We start from the raw sequence: 16,716 nt of genomic DNA on the forward strand, positions 1-16,716 counted from the left end.
GTTTCTGTTTGTTTATGTGATAATATATTTTTGTAGTTTTTTCTTCGCATTAGAAATTAAATAAGTCGAGTATTGTAATATTTTTAGTAGGTTTGTGGTATGTTGAATTTCATCATAGTGTTGGAATGATTAATCCGAATCGAAATCGGAAATCGAAAAAAGTGAAACGTTTAGGGGTATATCCAATATCTACACATTTAACATGTGTTTTTACGGTAATCAGAAGAAAAAAACGAATCTATAATTAAATGTTTAGCGATTTATAGGAATCGAAATCGTGAATTTAGTAGGAATCGGTAATTGTATCGGAATCGGGAAAATATTGTAATCGTTCCATCACTAATATAGAGTGATAGATAAATAAGCATATAAAAACCTATTTCCTCCAAACCTCTGGCTTTGATGAGGGGAAAAGGACCTGTGTGCAAACTGCGCACGTATGTATAAAAATACTTAATTACTTTGGTTTGTTGATCGCTTATATGTAAAAAAACATAACATATACAAAAAAAAACAAACAAAAACACGTGAAAACAATCAAAATGATGATTCGTTTTTCTTTTAAGTATAAATGTGTTGTCGAATCATAGATGTGAAAATTATCCTTTATTTTGTAGTCAATGTTTCATATCAATTATTGAAGTATGAAAAGTATTTTTCTTTGATCGTAAATGGATAATTAAAATAATAATATGCTTATATCTTTATATTTCGTGTATTGGTCGGACTATTGTTCTCCAAATGAGTGTTATTTGTGCAACGTTTCGGTCGGATTGGCCTTTGACCGTCCTCAGCCATGTTTTTGTTGTTTGGAAAAGAGGACAATCCGTTGCACAAACAACAGTCAAGATAATCAATATAAACAACTAAAAAATTCAGAACTTTTAATCTTTCTTTATTTTTTTCTGTATTTGTTATTTTTAATTTTTTAAATATAATCTTCAACTCTAATTTAAATATTCTTAAGCCAACTTTTATTTATATTTTGTATAACATTAGTCTTTGTACTCCTGATGATGAGTATTTATCTTCTAAAGAGGTTATTATCTTCTTTTATCCTCGTTGACCTGATGATATAAGAAAGTTCTATGTAACTTTTATTTATCACATTTTATTTAACCGAAAAGGCAAATCTGCTTGCCCGATGGTTTGCCTCCAACTCCACTTTAGACCCCCAAAATCAACCCTCCAAAATTATACTTTTTGCACACAGAAAGCAAACACGATAATCTGAAAATTACTTCTTCCCATGTTTTTAATGCCATGAAAAACATAGACGCCACGAAGGCGTGTAGAACTGATTCATCCCTGCTATACCAGTAAAAAATGCTCCGCTAAGATTGCTCCGGTTTTCTCCAAAATCTTTAACAAATACTTTACCAAATTTATGATTCCTGCTTTTTGGAAAATTGCTTTTCTTTTTACAGTATTCGAAAATTCTGGCCAAATAACCGACCCATTCAATTAAAGGCTCATTAGCTTTGTCCCTCTTTTCAACAAAATATGTTTGTCCTTAATCAATAAACACTAGTCGACGATCTCATCGATAATAAACATCTCCGACCAGCAGCATGTATTTAGACTAGCCAGATATACTGCAGATATGTAATCTTCAATCGTATATACCATGCACTGGATAAGACAGGGGAGGTAAAGTCAGTAGTCGTAGACAAATCCGAAGCATTTGAAATGGTTTAGCACAATGGGTTTTTCATAAAAATCAGATCATATGGTATTATTGAACGAATATCTAACATAATATTTCGTAAGAGAAAAATCCAGGTTGTCTTAGATAGTTGTACGTCAAAAGAACATGATATAAACGCGTATCTTCCACAGGGGTCAATTCTTAGACCTTTATTATTCCTAATATTCATAAATGATCTCCCTGATAAAATTGTCGCAAAGATGGGTATATTTGCTGAAAAAAACTATGCTATAGAAAAGACTCGAGGGGAACACAAATGAAGATATATATAAGAAACTTGCTAAAGCCTTAAAGAAAGACTTCCGGTCTGTGGTGGAATGGAGCCGTAAATGAATGGGAACGTTTAATGTTGCCAAGACAAGGCTTTTTTTTTTTTTAAATAAAAACAAGAAGCATTTTGTAATCACTGATTGCAATGGTTAATGATACACTACCTGAATGAACTTCGTTCAAACTTCTAAGCTTAAGAAACAACATGAGTTGAAACAAATATTTTTAAAAAATTGTCTAAACTGTTGCGAATTATACGGGCTCTCTCTGTCGTACTAGAAGATTACTCACGCCTGAGAATTCCTTGTACATCTACAAAGCCCCTATTCGCCTATGCATGGAGTATTTTTGCAACATCCAGGCTAGTGTATCTGCCACTAGTCTATCACTCCTAGACAGGGTTAAAGACATGTCGCCAATCAGGCACATCTCGCACTAGCAACCAACCTATAACCGTTGTTCCATCGCCGAAATATGGCATCTCTGTTCCTGTTTAACAAGTATTCTAATAGACTCTGCTCTAATTATCTCAAAGCTTTCGTATCCTCGCGACAGATACTCCCGACTAAACTGACAAGCAACAAAATCCCACCCTTGCACTGAAGTCATCCTTAGATGCCAGAAATCCTTCTATTAAATTAGCTTTGCCCCCTTAAATTGCTAGATTTGGAATTCCTTCTCGGTCCCTGTTTCCCTGACTGTACTAACATGCAGAAGTTCAAGTATAATGTGGACAGACATCTCTCTGCTTTACTGCATTCGTATTAACCCGGTAAATTTGCTTCAATTTACATAAGCACGGGAGCTCGGCGAATACTCGGCGATCAGGCTGGTTCTGGTGTTATGGGAGGTCATGTTTTTGATTTTCTCGACAAATGATTAAACAGAGTATCTCAGCGGGTTCCGATCGAAAGAGGGGGTGAGTGAGCGATCAACTTAATGTATATATATATATATATATATATATATATATATATATATAAGTTCAAATGATGATGAACGAAGTAAAGTAATACTCGAGGATATATATATATATATATATATATATATATATACACACACATTTTAAGGGAATTAGAACATCAGTCTAGAGACCGGAGTATATTTTAATATATTAGTAAATGCATTAATACAATTAAAAGCAAACAGTGCTTGTTGTAATGTAGATATATAATAAACTCGATAGGCATAGATATCCTTGAGCTATTTTACTGTTGAGTAAAATGATTCATAATTTATTATTAAAAATCGGTTTCAAAAGAAAGAAAAAACAAAATCAATAAATTGTACGATCGTTTCGGAAATGATGTTTTTATTGAGATAGATAATTTGATTTTATCACTTGATTTTATAAAACAAAGTCTCTTCATCAGCAAAAATAATGGATGGATGTTTAAAGACACCAAAAATAAAACTAGTATTTTTTAAATAAGACAGATATATCTGGAAAATATTTAAAATATAAAGAAAAAGATTTACTTATTTTTATGGTGATAAACAAAGTAAATGAAATAAACTAAAAATAAAATCGGGTGGAAAAGTAAGATTAAAGAGGGTATACATTTAATATTTCTAATTAATTATAATTAATTATATACCTTTTATTCGCCCGCCTTTAAAGCCCGTAAGTATCTTAGTTCATCCATTCATTAGTATGTTGTTAAATATAGTTTATGAATGGTTGAAATGGTGATATATACAAACTTTAACGGAAACGCTAATAAAAGTAATATTTCTAGTTTAATGTCGTTGGAAACGCTATATTTGAATTTAAATTAAAGAGAGATAACTGCAATTTTTGAAAAATGATACTCAAATAGAAAAATAAAGAAACTTTTATTGTTCAAAGGGAGGTAACCATTAATTATTTATAAATTAGTTATTTTTATATACTGTTTTAAACATAGTAATATTAATAACATCAATAATAGTAATACTATTAATCTTTTTGGTAGTAATTTAATAATATTATTTATAATAGTAAGTATAATAGTTATAGAACTAATATCAATAAAAATAATAACATAAATTCAAAATGAAATAGATAATAAAATAAAGTAGAAAATAATGGTAAGGTATCAAGTAAAATAATACTGATAATAATAATAATAATAATAATAATAATAATAATAATAATAATAATAAAACCATAATAATAGCCATTACGTTATAAATTATGAATGTTTAAAATAGATAAGTAATAGGAAAATTTTATGATTTATGGTGGCTTAAATTTGTTGAACCTTAACCAACGTTTATGAATGCATCTTGTAAGAATTTCGTCTTTTAGGTTTAAGAGAATGGATTTAGTGTCAGTATACTTAAAAATATTAAGAGCTTCACATCTACAAAGTGCGCAGAATTTGTTCTCCGGCATATATGGTTTATAAGATCCTACTATTTCCATTTTAAATCATCAAGTCACCAAATATGTTTAGATAAAGGGTTTTCAAGGAAAGATTTTTGAAGAAGTGCTTATGCGTGGAGATCCTGTGTTTAATAAGTTCAGATGTGGAACCGAAGTAAATTGCATTTTGTTTAATATATTTGTTGTCAGCTAGATTAAGAGTGGCATTGGTATGTAATACGTTTGGTTGTTTTTGATTGGTAGATTGGTTAATAGGGGTGTTGTCATTGATTAACTATGTGGTGCGGTTAGTCTGTGAGGAGAAGGGATTTATATAGTTGCTATTAATATAATTTAGATTTGGGGATTTTGACACTGTGAAGTTATAAACATATTTTTTACTTTGCAGGTACCTTGTGAAGGACATTTATTCTCCCTCCTACTGTTATAGCCTGCCATAATTTCCATATTTGCATTTTGTATCTTACTAATTTTTTTTATTGTTGGAACAAATTATTTTTAGCATAGTTGAGTAAGACACTTTGATAGTGTAAATGCTAAAGATGTTATTGTATCTATGAGGGGATTAATTTAAAAAAAAAAAATATTTAATAGAATTACCTGGCTAAGTTTATCTTAAAATTTTTAGAATATGAAGGGTTGAACCGTATGATTTCCCTATGTCTGTTTTTACGTTTACAGATTTTACTTTGTGGTTTCTTTGTGTTAGTGGCGAATGCTTTTGGTTTAATCTGGTTTTGTATTGTAGTTAGATTATTTTTTGCCATTCGTATGTGGGATGACATGGTCATATTATAGGTTATCATGTTTTTAGTAGGTTTATTATTATTATTATTATTGTAGTTTTCTGTGTAGGTTTGTGTGTTTGTTTAGGTATTTAATTTGTGATTTGTATCTTGAGTTTCTAAGGACCTCATTGTAATATTTTGTGTTTGTGTTAAATATAGATTTGTTAGAAGATAGTTTAGAAATTCTTAAAGAGACATTGTGGACTATTGATTTCAATATTGACTTAGGATGATTTGATTCATTATGGACATATAGTACAGATTGGTTTGGTTTATGATAGGGTTTTCAAGATTTAAGGTTAGGTCTAAGAAATTACCAAGTTGTTTTTTATTAGGGTCGAATATATATATATATATATATATATATATATATATATATATATGCATTCAAAGATGGCATAACCAAAACAAAACACAATTGCAACGTCATTTTCGCTTATTGGATTTTATAATCATTCCAATATTCACTTACTTTCTTTTAAAGTTGATAAGTTCCCGTTTTCTCATGAATTAAGAGCGGGAATAAATTATAAAATTGACATAATAATTACAGATATGGTTATGCGCTACGAAACGGCTGCTGTCAAGAAATAAGCATTTCCACACACTTAAAAAAGTAATTGGTAAGATAAACAAAATTTGGAATATAGATTTTTGTCATTAATGTGTATATGTTCTGTACTTACATCGAGCTTCATAAATTAAAGGATAAAAAGTGAAATATAATTGAATAAGCATATTTTGCAATGAATGCACACACACGCACACACACACATACACACACACACACATATATATATATATATATATGCATATATACATAAGTACATACGGTAACCTCCAAAACTAAGGGACAACATTTTAAAACCTAATAGTTTTTAGAAATAACAACTGTGAAAAGCTGAAACTTTGACAACTGGTAGTCATCATCCATAGTAACAGACTAAAATTCGAATCATTTGCAAAGGATAGAAAAAGAATTATAACAATTATTTATTTATTTTAAATTTCAGCTTTTCACAGTTGTTATTCCTAACAAATATTAGGTTTTACATTTTTTTCCTTATTTTTGGACGCTACACCCCTATTACTAATATATATATATATATATATATATATATACATATATATATATATATATATGTATATATATATATATATATATATATATATATTGTGTGTGTGTGTTTGTTTGTGATAGGCCACAGAAAAGACAACCGAAGCAGCAAAACCAATATGACAGGCTGACCTCTAACCTCATCGGAAACCGTGGCTTGTGATCGTCTTCTTTCGGGAAACCTTGACAAAAAAATACGCAGCGTCTCAGCCCTGTGTTGATTTCGTCTGAAAAACTTCACATGCGCGGGGGGAAAGAGACAGACAACGCAGTCTTTCTAACTACGAAAAGTTAATTTCACAAAAGTTACAGATTCTTTTACATATGTACATCGTTCACTTCACCAAAAACATTAAGTTCTCAAAATGTCTTATTCTTCTCCCACTGGTTGGCAGTCGTTATGTCGAAGGGGGTCTGGACGTTCCGGAGGCGGGTATATTCGAGAATTTGCTTCAATCTGTTTCTTCCGACCCGAGTATGTCCTTTATACTAAGGTCACAGGTTTGGCGATTTGCTGAACCAACCAAAATTCAACACGCCAAGACGGGAATCCCCAGATATTTTGCGTATGTGAAATTCAACAAATCGTCCATAGTTTCGAAAATCTGGGACCAAAAATGAAATCCTTTCACACGACCTAAGGAGTCAAATCTTGTCATTCAGAAAGCCATAGTCTGAGCAGGTGTTCTCCAGGCCAACGAGTACAAATTTCTTTTCTACATTATTCTAACGTTTCCTGTCATTGTTTTTTTTTTTAACAGTAAAATTTATGCCTGTTTTTCTTCAAGTACAATGCTCCTTTTTCTTCAAGTACAATGTACCCCTTTTGACAAGTCAGCTGCCGCTGTCCAGGATTACATTAACGTTCAACAGACAATCTTAGCATATTTACCGGCCTTACTCGGGGTGTAGGGCGATCTCAATCTCCCCAATGGGGAGCAACATCGCTCTCTCAAACGGTTACGGCACACCGAAGCTGCCTACCAGGACACTATATAACATATAACCCTTATCCTCGAGTGGATTCCGGGACTTGATAAGTGATGATCCCCCATATAAAAAAATATATATATGACTGTAGGACAAATATAGGGAAATTCTGGCAAATTTTATTAGTTTTAAATATAGGTTCATTTTTACCAATTGTCATAAAATTTTTACTATAGAATTGTATTATAGTTTTCAAGAAACCTGAAAATTTTCATGTAGTTTCGTCACATAGAACGAAATATATGAGCATTTCAATATTCAATTTGCTTACTAGTAAGAGATGTTTATTCATACATGCATATATATATATATATATATATATATATATATATATATATATATATATATATATATACCACCATTTTGGCAGTTTTATGAGTTTAAAATCTTGACGATTATTGACTAGAATTTTACAAATAAAGTCTCGTTAGAAAGCCAATGACCTGTATTATGTAGTGGGCTATGTAACATTTGCCCTTAGGATCACATATTGTTTCAACAAGTTTGGGATCACTTTTCTATATTAAGTTAACGTAAAATCAATCCCCACTTTATGGCCACATTTTTGTGGGGTCTGGTATTTTTTAGAGAGTTGTTTACTGAGGCTAGGTAGGCCAACATGAAACCGTCCAGTTGTCTGATCTAGCTGAAATTTTGCATGTGCAATGATTTATATCTCTACGTGGTAAATAACAGCTCTGAACTAATTGTGGATTCTGTTTTATAGGTGTTTGAACTGAGTCAGGTGTGAAATGGAGCCTGTTGAATGTTAAGGAATGATCCGGTTTTTGTATTTGAAAGGGCGATCACCACAGGAGACTTTTGATGGAATGAGAGAAACTTATGGTGATAATGCCATGGGATGGTCGAACATTCTGGCATTAGATAGATAATTCAATGTTGAATTTTAAAGAAATAAATAAAAATACAAAACTCACTAAGATCCCCCCCCGACCACCCGACATACCCTTTAAATAAAAGCAGACTGACTGGCCGGAATTCGTCCTCTTTAAGCTATCGACTCCAAGCTAAGTCGAACCCTATGGTCCCAAAAGCTAGGAAACGTTTGTGTCGTAACTTTTTCCTTATCACACGTTTGACTTTAATTCTGAATATTTGTCTTGTTTTCTTATCTTGCTCCTAAATCTTTTTGTCAAAAATACTATTATTAACCAATACTTTGTTTTATATTTAAAACGAGAAAAAAAGTCTCCCATGAAATTGAACATTTCCCAAATTATATTTGCATATTATCTGAACTCAAAAACACGTGGCTTTTTTTTCTTCTAAAGTATGCATAACTTCTAGCTAAAGTTAATACATAACGCTAAAGGTATTACAGCTTTTTAAACGAGTTAAAAATAACCAGACTTTTTCAATTTGATAAAAGTTCCATTATAGCATATTTATTATGGGGTGGAGCTGGAACGGTTTAACATCCCAGCTCGACCTAGATAAAGGCAAAAAGTATCCATGCACTAACATGGGAGAGGAGACTATCTTCAAGTACTAGTCTAAGCCGGGAATGGGGTAACGGACTCATACTAAATAGATATTAATAAGTCCTTCTCACCTTTTTTTCTCAATGGAGAGTAGATAATGCATGTGGATGTGTTATCGGCAGCTCCAGTAACTCTCGCTTCTCCTTTTTTGTCCTTTAGTCCTCATTTCCAATGAAGGATTTTTTGACAAAGGGTGAAGAAAAAGCTGGTTTCCAGGTCGGTAGTACTTTGGAAAGAGTAGCCTTAGATGTCGGAAAATTTCTGTTTCTATATCTATCCTTGTGGTCATGTCACTAGTAAGAGTGCTGGAGGTAAGCGAACCTTGGATTAACCACTAGGAAGGCTGTCCTATCAGCAGGTGCAAAGTACCGGGGCTGCTGTATTGTCATTTGGTGAATGGATTCTGGACCATACAGTAGTTTCTGGTAGGGTCTCTCGATGCCATACTAATTGTTATGGCTTTACCTTATCATGCGCCACAAAACAAAACAAAACAAAAATTCTTGTCTTTTTTCTCTCTTATTTTCCCTCTCTGTCCTGCTCCAACCAAGTCTACCGAGCTGCTCGACAATCCCCAAAACCTCAAAAGTCATGACAAATCTCCAAAAAAGAAACACGAATAAACCTAGAACCTCATCCTCCAACGTAGACTCCTACTACCAAGTCTCCTCCTCCAACATCAGGAGTCTACATTCCAAGCTTCCAGAAGTTGAAACACAATTACAGGAGACGAAACCGGACATATTTTCCTAAGTGAAACTGGCATAGGCCCAATCATTTCTCTAGACGAATTCATAATTAAAGAATACTCCAACTTAACATCTAAATCTGACCCCCAAGATCGCTATGGGCATGGAATATGTGTCTACATCAAAGATGGCTTTCCATGTGGTAGCGATATCTCCAGAGAAGACCCTACTTTACCTTCTTGTGCTTCCGGGTTGCATTAGCTAACACCGCTGCAATTATATTTGCCCTCTATCGCCCCACAACAATGGGGTTACTATCTTTAAGAGCATATCTGAGAAAATTGACCACATCCTGTCTGCGCATCCTTCGGCTAACATTCACATTTGCGTTGACTGCAATGTCCATAATGTGGAATGGCGGACCCACTCAAATAAAACCGATGACGAGAGGAGGTTTTGTCATGATTTTGACATTGCCTATGACCTCACTCAGATTGTTCACGAACCCACCCGTGTGGCCGATACTCCCGGTCAATATGCAAGCCTTCTAAACTTTTTCCTCACAACATCCCCTGAGCTGTGTTCATGTTCCGTTCTATCTCCTCTGGGATCCTCTGACCACTCCGTTGTAAAAGTTAAGATAAAAATGAAATGTAATAAGTCTTCAGACGTACCTCTTCACCGTACTGTATATCGATACTCTATGGCTGACTGGGATAGCTTCCGTACATTCATATCTGACCTACCTCTGCATTCCATGTTTAAAAACGGAAGTGTCCTGTATAGTATCAGACCTGACCGAATGGTCAATTGTAGGCATAGATCGATTCATACAATCCAAAAAAATTCCAACAAAAACCTAACAGCCAGCCATTGTTCTCCCCTGAATGTGCTGCTGCCATCGCGCACAGAAATCACTTTTTCCATAGCTACCAACGTAATAGATGTACTGAGACTAAATCTGCTTTCAGGAACGCCAACAACCACTGTAAAAGAGTAATAAAACATGCAAGAGAGCTATATGCTCAGTCTGTTGAATCCAAAGTAGCTGAGCAGCGGCTGGATTCTGGGATATAGCAAACAGGATCTTGAACAGAAGCGTGCGTTCTATCCCAACTATCATCAATGGCCTTGAGGTCATCTCGTCAGCATCAGAGAAGGTCAGACTATTTGCCAAGAACTTTGCAGCTAATTCTACCTATGCGACAATGACTATCAACTCCCTGTATTTCCTCCTATAACAGACAACATACAAATATCTGTGCGTGAGGTCGCCAAGCTAATCAAGAACCTTGATTCCAGTAAAGCAACTGACCCTGATGGCATTCCAGTTATAGTGCTGAAAAAGCTTCAACCAGATCTTGCCCCAATACTTACAAAACTGTTTAAGCGTTGGATTAAGGAGAAGTGCTTTCGAACACTGTGGAAAACCTCATCAGTATGCCCTGTAAGAATTCAGATGAAAAGTCATCTCCCTCTCTGTACAGACCAATAAGTCTCCTATGTGTCATGAGTAAGTTGTTGGAATCCATATTAAATAAAGAAGTAGTCAACCACCTGAACAAAAACAACCTTCTTAGTGACATGCAATATAGTTTCCGCTCTGCAAGGTCTACAATAGATGTGCTAACGGTTATATCATATAGGATTAGTGAATCTCTTGGCAAAGGTTTCCTTTCCAGGGCAATTGCTCTTGACATATCGAAGGCCTTCGATAAGGTATGGAATAAGGGCCTACTTCACAGGATTTCCAGCTACGGTATTACTGGAAATGTTTTCTCAATCATTAAATCATTTCTCTCTAATAGGTTCATAAGAGTAGTGGTCGATGGGCAGAAATCAGAGGCCCACAGTATTAATGCTGGAATCCCTCAGGGGTCCATCCTGGGCCCAACTCTCTTCCTGATCTACATCAATGATCTCCCAAAACACATACTTAAATCATTCGTTGACATCTATGCTGATGACACGACGATCTATGCCAACACATCAAATGCCGTAAATGACAAAGTTCTCTTTAATTCTCTCTCCTCTGATCTTGAGCACGTGGTTCAATGGGGGAAGAGGTGGCTGGTCACTTTTAATTCATCCAAAACAAAGCTTCTATCTTTACATCATCAACGCTCTGATCCCTATCTGGCATCAATTGAAATGGATGGCTTTCGTCTTGGGGAGGCTCCATGTTTTGACAAGCTTCTGGGTTTGACCTTTACTCCTGATCTGAAATGGAACACGGACATCAAATATGTTGCCAGGGACGCTGGGAAAATGGTGGGATCCTTCTACCGCTCCAGAAGATATCTCACTACTGATGCAATTCTCTATCTATATAAAAGCTAAGTACGTCCAAGGATGGAGTACTGCTGCCACATCTGGACAGGATCTGCTAAAAACAGCCTATCCTGCCTTGACAGAGTACAAAATAGACTTCGTGGTTGCGTGGGGGTACCCTTTTCTCTTCCCTGCAACCTCTCTCCCACAGAAGAGACATTGCGAGCCTGTCTTTGTTTTATCGTTATTTCCATGGCAGGTGCTCGTCTGAGCTCCAATCCCTCGTCCCCCCTCGCCAATCTTTCACGAGAAACACCCGTCTGGCTGAAACTACTGTCAATAATTTTCCCCACTCTTTATCTGTGCCTAAATCCAAACGTAGATTCCATGAGCAAAGCTTCTTTCTTAGAACTGCACGCCAGTGGAACTCTCTGCCGCTTGCCTGTTTCCCACCTGACTACAACTTGGATGTCTTCAAGTTCAACATAAAAAACTCCTCACAAACCGACCTCTTAAGTAAGACACTCTATCAAACCCCCAATACTAATAATTACTACAATACTATCTCATTGATTACAATACACGCAATAACCCTTATCCATGAGTTGTCTTCGGGCCTTGATAAGTGATGACCCCCATATAAAAAAAAATCATATGACCTTGTAAAACGCTGGCATTGTGGATTCAAACATGGCCGGAAGTCTGTGGAAACAGCTCCCAGACCTAGTCACCCCCTTCTGCCATTGATGAGGCATCTGTCCGTCAAGTTGAAGCTGCCATTTTGGAAGATCGGCGCATTACTATTCACCAAATAGCCCAAGATGCCAAGATTAGTACAGGGTCTGTGGAAACTATCATTCATGACCATTTGCATATGCATAAGGTGTCTGCCAGATGGATTCCTAGGTTGCTCACACCATTCCAGAGGCGAGAACACATCGAGTGCTCGAGGATGAATTTGGAGATGTGCCAAGAAGATGAGACAAAGTTTTTCAAAAGACTGATTGCACAGGATGAAACCTGTGTCCATCACTATGATCCAGAGACCAAAGCCCAATCAATGCAATGGAAGCCCTTGGACTCACCACCTCCTAAGCAGGCAAGGGTGCAGCCCTCCGCTTACAAGGTCATGCTCACAGTCTTCTGGGACCAGGACGGAGTAGTGATGACAGATTTACTGGCAAAGGGTACCACAATTACAGGAGGCTCTTACGCTTCACTTTTGAGAAAATTAAAGTAAGCTATCAAAATCAAGAGGCGGGGCAAGATCAGCAAAGCTACCCTCCTCGTGCAGGACAAGGCTCCGGTCCACAACTCGCATGTCCGCAGATCAGAAGCACGGGCGTGTGGTTATGGAATAATCCACATCCTCCCTACTCCTCTGGCCTTGCACCCTCTGACTTTCACCTTTTCCCAGCCATGAAGTTGTTTTTGAATGAAAGCATTTCCTAGATGATGTAGCCTTGATTTCTGAAGTCACGTCTTGGTTGGAGGACCAACCTGGGGTGTTCTACAAAAACGATCTCCAGAGCTGCACCAAACGATGGGAGAAATGCATAACTGTGGGTGGTTCCTATATAGAGAAGGAATAAAAACTGTGCCAAGTTTCGTTGCTCTACTTCTATGGAAAGTTGGTCAGTGGGATTACTTATTGCACGCCCCTCGTAAATGTATCTTGCATTTAAATTTTCCCCAAATAAGAATTTGTCCCCGTAAGCAAAAATATGCGCTTGCGCGTACATCAATGGCCACCACTTACAACGTAGTGAATTACATTGCTTTATACCCAGAAAAATACTTATTCGCGGAAAATTTAAATGCAATATTCGTTTTCAGTACACCCCAAAATCTGTCGAAAAAGTTTTTAAAGTAGATTTTATGTTCGTCTACCAGGGCACAATTACCAAAGAAACTCCACCCCTAAAAAATAACAGAGCCTACCCTAAAAGCGTGGCTATAAAGTGGGTGTTCATTTCACGTTAAATTTATATAGAAATGTGCCCCCCACTTTTTAAAACAATAATTAATTTATATCTTGGAAAGTACTCGCTTATTAAGATTTTAACTGCTATTTTCGTTTTCAGCAGCTTCGAAAAAATAATTATGCACATTTTTAAAGATATTTTGTGGGTGTTAAAATAATGCTGCACCTTTATGAATATTTTAATATTAGTCATTTGTTTTCCTAGTTTGGCATATGAATTACAAAATATCTGATATTACTCCAAAACCTCTATGATCTGAAATAACAGCAAAGGAAGACATGATTCCAAATTTTTCTCATATGTTATGTTAGGGGGAAATCATGAGAAATATTTGGAATCAACTCTCCCCTTGCTTGAAAACTTAGCGTCAAGTTTTAATCTTCACTCCATCAAAATTGTCTGCATATCTGAATACCTTTTATGTAAAATTTCAATGGTTTAGACCAAAAATTGCCTGAATAGTTTGCTAGAAACTGCTAAAAATCTTTCGAATTGTGACTACGTTGCAGACAAATTCGCGGTCAAAACCTGATTAAAAAGCTTGCTTTATGTCTGAATACAATTTATGTAAACTTTCAAATTGGCTGAGTGATTTAGTAGAGATCGCCGAGGTAAATTTTCTAAAAAACTTTTACCCTAATTTTGACCCCTTAACATTTATTGTTTTGGGCTCAAATTGAATTAAAAAGTTTGATCAATGTCCAATTAACCTACACCTAAAATTTCAAGTTTTAGACCCAAAATTGGCGGAGGAGTTTGTTAGAGTTTTCATGATCAAATTCTGAACGTTGACCCCCTCGATAACAAAGTTTCTGGCCGAAAACTGATTAAAAAGGTTTTTCCAAATCTCAATACCCCTTATGTCAAATCTCCAGTCTGTAGACTGAAAATTGACAGAGTAGTTTGGTAGGGAAATGCACACACACACACACCACACACACAAAAGGTTTCATCTCTCTCTCTCTCTCTATATATATATATATATATATATATATGTATGTGTATATATATATATATATGGTAAGCCAATAGTTAGACATTACGAGAGAGACGAAATAATAGATAGACAGAGAGAAAGACACACATGTGTGTGTGTGTGTGTGTGTGTGTGTGTGTGTGTGTGTGCATATATATATATATATATATATATATGTATGTCTGTGTGGAGAGAGAGAATTTGTTTGAAATATATTGTACGAAAACTGATAATTCTGTCCGTATAATGTCAAATATACATATCTATATAAGTGTGTGTGTTTGTGTGTGTCTACGGTGAGAAGGAAGTACATAGTTAAAGAATGCGTTTGAAATATGCAAGATGTTACAAAAAATAACAATTCTGTCCCAAAAATGTGATAAAATTCCCCCCAAATTCGCAAAGGTCAACAAGGTGAGAGTGGTGAGGCACTCTGAAGATATTGTGCTTTTTACAAAATGCACGCTACCCATTTCTGTTCTCGATTCAGTAGACAAGAGTCGGACCAATTAATCATAACTTGTTTTTCTATTGTAGCGTCACGCTAGGATGGCCACGTGACAATTGGCAGCTTCACCTGCTCGATTTCTCGATTATAGATCGGCCTACAATAGACCACCTTTAACGACGTAGTCTCACATGTTTGTAATTTTTTTCTTTTTTTTTTTTTTGCTTTAATTTCACAAACTTCTTTGCGGGTTTTCCCTGCCTTTATTGCAAGGTTGATGCAATTGGCCGTTAAAAAGAATCCCTGCTTTTCTTGTGCAGCGTATGAAAATTTATGTTAGCAGCAAATACGCTGCCACTCTTATAGGATCGGACGCCATCTTTTTTCCTGAAAAGCGAGGGCTAATTGGGCGGCAAGAGATGGACAAGTTGCTTTGTGTTTGCGAGCAGTAAACGATTGCCGTAGTAAAGAACACGGCCGGTGCGTAATACATCAATGTCGTACAGATGGTCTGAGTCACACAATAGACAGCCCCTTTCTCCCGACCAACGGTGTTATTTACGACGGTGATATTATGGGATATTTCTTTCGGTGACATGGCTTTCTTGTAATACAACAGCTAATATCCGACAGCTTCTTCTTTTCAGCGGGAAAAGTTTGTAATCTATCACGTGACCGGGCAAAAATATCCTTCACGCTTTATCGGGTGTCGTTTTTTTTCCGCCCTGTGCTTTCTTTGCTTTCTTTTCTTGTCGTATATTTGCAACGGCCACCATTCCGCTTGTTCTTTTCAGCGGCTTACTTATTACATGACCCAATGACCTTCATTTTATTCCGGATTCCGAATACCGTTCGTTTTATTCTTGCACAATCACATGTTCTTTAAGGGATAAAAAATGATGACTATAAATACAAAATGCTAATAGACGAATATACATACGCGCATATATATATATATATATATATATATATATATATATATATATATATATATATGTATATGTATATATATATATATGCTCGTATGTACAAAAAGAATAAATATACAGCAAAAATATATATATATATATATATAAGATTAATTGACGAATATACGATATATATCTGAATATAATAGAATATATTTACATACTTGCATAAAAATATGTAAGAATAATAAACGGACATATATATATAATTAATGTGTATCTATCAGTATATATCTATCTATCTATCTATCTATCTTTATATATATATATTGTGTACAGAAAGTTGTTAGATGAGACAAATCATTGGTACCGTCGGTTTCAAGCCCGATAATAAGGACCGTTTAAGGTACCCTTATCAAGTTCTCTTCAGCCAATATTCGCTGAAGAGAGCTTGATAAGGATACCTTAAACGGTCCTTATTATCGGGCTTGAAATCGACGGTACAAATGATTTGTCTCATCTAACAACTTCTTTCCGTACACAAAATATAAATACGCTCTTACATTTCGGATTTTCCTTTTAATTGAGAACTCTGCTGGATTTCTTTTTCCAAAAAAACTAATACTATATATATATATATATATATATATATATATATATATATATATATATATATATATATATATATATACAGAG

This window comes from Euprymna scolopes, chromosome 1, assembly GCF_053919585.1.
Source record: "Euprymna scolopes isolate OS-2025 chromosome 1, ASM5391958v1, whole genome shotgun sequence".
In the NCBI taxonomy this organism is placed as follows: Eukaryota; Metazoa; Mollusca; class Cephalopoda; order Sepiida; family Sepiolidae; genus Euprymna; species Euprymna scolopes.